Source organism: Alligator sinensis, unplaced genomic scaffold (genome assembly GCF_000455745.1).
Source record: "Alligator sinensis unplaced genomic scaffold, ASM45574v1 scaffold32_3, whole genome shotgun sequence".
In the NCBI taxonomy this organism is placed as follows: Eukaryota; Metazoa; Chordata; order Crocodylia; family Alligatoridae; genus Alligator; species Alligator sinensis.
Window position 1 is genome coordinate 122372 of NW_005843083.1, and position 3916 is coordinate 126287.

The following is a 3916-nucleotide window of genomic DNA, read 5'->3' on the forward strand; positions in this document are numbered from 1 at the left end:
TTTATTGCAATGAGAGGCTCAGAAGCTTAAATATTTGCAGGGTTGGTTTTTTAAGTCGGTTGCTTTTGTTTTTATAGCTAATAAATTAACCTTGAAGAATGGTAAAAATACCTGTATTAATACTTTAATAGGTGAGGCTGAAGTGTTCTCACTAAGCAGGCTAATGGGAGACATCCTAATTACAATGGTTTCCTTCTGGACTTTCCAAAATTAGAATGGTACTTATTGAAAATAACCCATCAATCCTTTGGAGTTCCACATATTCTCCAAATATTAGGGAAAATAGCATTCAGTGTCCTCTTTTTTCACGCATCAAGTACTTTCTGGAAAAGATATAGAAAATCTGGCTAATAGAATGGATACGTGTGAGGAACGTAGCAGAGCTCTTAGTTCAATTTTTACATGACAGGCTAAGAGTTATTCCTGGCTAGAGGTCATTTGTTTTGTTTCCAGAAAAGGTTTTCTAAAGTAGAAAGGAATTCTTCCAGACTGACCTCTCCTTTCCCACAGCCTTCACTACCTCTACCATCAAAAAAACAACCTCACTTCATAGATCCATTAACCTTGACTTTTTAGATTCATCTCACCTCAAATTGAGTTCACTGAGATGTTGTTTAGCTGTGTGTGTTTAATTGAACCACAGTGATATCCTTAGCTTGAGTCAGTCTTGCCCTTTATATATAAGTATCCAGACGTCCAAGTCCAAAACTCACTTCTCATCAAATTTTCAGCTATTTTCTCCAACATGATCTATTTATATATTCACTCCCCTGAAACCATCAAAAACCCTGTTGATCAGAATGCTTTAGATGTCCCCAAAACACTGGGGAGAGAAGGGGATGCAGCAGAACGGTAGTCTAACTTCCATATCTAAAGAGCTAGACAAAGACGAATACTCCAACCTTAGGATGCCATTCTATTATTAAGGCCAAATCACTGGCAGTTCATTTTTGCCTTGCCTCGTTACAGATATCCAACACCTGAAGGGTGATCCCTCATCAATAATGGCTAGAATCACCCCTGGAGGCACAGAGGCTGCAAGTTTCTCTCTCTCACCTCAACTTCATAAAAGAGGAGCTGTGAAGGTGAAAACATTTGCCCTTCTGGAAAGACTGGTTCCATAGCAGCACCAGGTACAGGGGTCTCCCAGGTGATGTACTGACTCAGTGGATCTCCTGGCTAGACTAGCCCTATCTACTGTTCAGTTTATGTCAGCTAGGTCTAGTACCCCAAAAGATCAGGGGTTGTGAGTGACTTGCATCACAGCACCTTCTACAACTAGTAGCTTATCGGATCTGTGGCATAGAGTCACAGAGAAGTAGGGCTGGAAGAGATCTCCAGAGGTCAGCTAGTCCAACCCCCACACAAGTAAATCAGGCCCACCACGAGCCAATAATTCTATGGCACTTCCTCACAGTTCTCTTAGGGTGTATCTACACGTCACCCTACAGCAATGTAGCGATACACTATGTCACTGTACAGCGTGCTATGGCGACATAGCGATTATGCAGGTCAACGTTTGATTGCCAGCTACGTCGCTGTAGTGGTGCACTCCCCCCAGCATAGTACACTGCTACAGCAATGTAGCAGTGAAGTCTAACCATGTGCCATGCGCATGGCGCAGTAACCACCTGTACTGCTCCAAGCTCTAATAATTCCAAAAGAAAATACTAAAGTGCTGTAGTGATGTTGCCATATGGCAAGGTGTAGACATGCCCTTAGTGTATTGCTTTGCTTTTCTTAAACCTGGTCATTTGGAAAGTTTAAATATTTAGAGACTAAGACCATATTCATACTTTATCTAATAATTAAATACAATTATCACAGGCTAAAATTAGCAAAGGGAGCCCAGGTTATAACATTAAGGAAGCAATCTGAAGTCTCCTATGGTTTTATTCATACTAACTCACATTTGCACTATATATTTCTACATTTTATTGACCTGTTCAAGTAAAAATTGTTCAGGCCACACAAGTAAACTTTGATTTTGGAAGTGTGAAATCTAACATACAGGATCTCTCCAATTTACTAGGGCTGTGCAAAGCTTAGGATCGCGCTTCGGATCCAGGGCCGCTTCGGACACTTCAGCATCCGAAGCAGCATGCCCAGAGTGAAGCGCGGGCTCAGTTAAGATGTCCAAAGTGGTTCGGAGCTTCCAAAGTGCTCCCGAAATGCTTTGGATGCTTCAGACGCTGAAAGTGAAAGTTAGAAGAGGGAAGGGGAGCAGGAGAGGGAGGGAGAGTGGGGGTGGGGGGGGAAGACTGACATGTGTAGGTGGCCAGTGAGAAGGATTTCTCTTTGGCTGCCTTTCCAATGACAGTGTTTGTGGGGAGGGACCTAGAAACAGCATAAAAGCCTCTGTTTGGAGGCGTGCTGTGCCTTTTGCTAGCTTGTCCCCTCTCAAGAACTGTATGAGAAAGGAACCCTCAGACTCAGGCATCTCAGCTTGCTTGCTTTACTCAGTAGTTGAACTTGCCTGCTCCTTTTTGTTGTTAGAAAGGATTGCATAGGATTTAATTTATCTTAGCTTAGCTATTCAATTACTGTTACTATTACTATTCAAGGGTGTAGGTTGTAGCCGTGTTGGTCTAAGGACATAGGCAGACAAGGTTCTTTGGGTGAATCTGATATCTTTTATTAGACCAACTTAAATAGTTGGAAAAAAAATTATTAAGCAAGCTTTCGGGTCCAAAAATCCTTCGTCGGGCTAAGGAAGTTTCAGCAGTTGGTGTGTGCTCTTCCTATTTAAGTTGGTCTAATAAAAGATATCAGATTCACCCAAAGAACCTTGTCTGCCTATGTCCTTAGACCAACACGGCTACAACCTACACCCTTGAATAGTAATAGTAACAGTAATTGAATAGCTAAGCTAAGATAAATTAAATCCTATGCAATCCTTTCTAACAACAAAAAGGAGCAGGCAAGTTCAACTACTGAGTAAAGCAAGCAAGCTGAGATGCCTGAGTCTGAGGGTTCCTTTCTCATACAGTTCTTGAGAGGGGACAAGCTAGCAAAAGGCACAGCACGCCTCCAAACAGAGGCTTTTATGCTGTTTCTAGGTCCCTAGGTAGTAGGTACAGAAACTCATGGCCTTGATATACACAGTGGAGTTCTGGTACAGTGCGACCGGCCGGACATCTGAACCCCAGGCACCTCTGCACTTCTACCTGCGCTGCTACATTCCCTTTTCCCTGCTACCCGCCACCCCAGCCTGTCCCTCACCCCCTGATGCCCCTATTTCTATTTTCACTGACTGGCTCTCTTGTCTGTATTTGGGCCAGGCCAGCCTCTGGTTTCTTTACTATTCCTTCTATCCAGGACCAACTGCAGGTACTTCCTCAGCCTGGCAAAGGGGTTTTCAGCCCTAAAGCTTCCAAAGATACATTTTTTTTTAAGTACTCCTTTTTTTTTCATAATACACATATAGACATAAAAACACAAGATAAGCCATCACACACCATGAGTAACATCATAGGTCCAACACAACACAACACAACATCTTTACTTCTTGCTGTCAATTCCTTTATAAAAAGAAAGGCTCTGTGACAGTTCTGTTTGGGAACCTTTGATGCTGCTGCTCTTGCTACTGGTGTTGAGCCAGCTAAGTTACTTTACCTGTTGTCACGTAAAGTGGTGGACTGGGAGTGAGGCTGTAGGGGAGGAGGAGGCCTCACTGGGGCACACTGCCGTGTTGTGCAGAGGCCCCAGCACCAGGAAGGGCGCACCAGTGTCACCTACCCATATCACGAGTTTTGCCTGTCAGCAGCCAGGGGTGCAGAGCCCCAGAAGACAGACTCCCCTGGCGAGATACAGACACAGCTGTCAGGCTGTGTGGCCTGGCAGGGCCCAGCACCCAGGCCTGCACTAGATTCCCCCCCCCTGGCCCCCAAGACAGCCGCGGCCACCCAAGCACCCC

At 44.3% G+C, this 3916-nt stretch overlaps 1 protein-coding gene across 1 annotated transcript in view; it reads right to left on the reverse strand.

The window, feature by feature from the left end:
• Positions 1 to 3916, reverse strand: part of LOC102378337 (collagen alpha-1(XXIV) chain-like) — a 182087-nt gene that overhangs the window by 121388 nt on the left and 56783 nt on the right. The window lies entirely within an intron of this gene.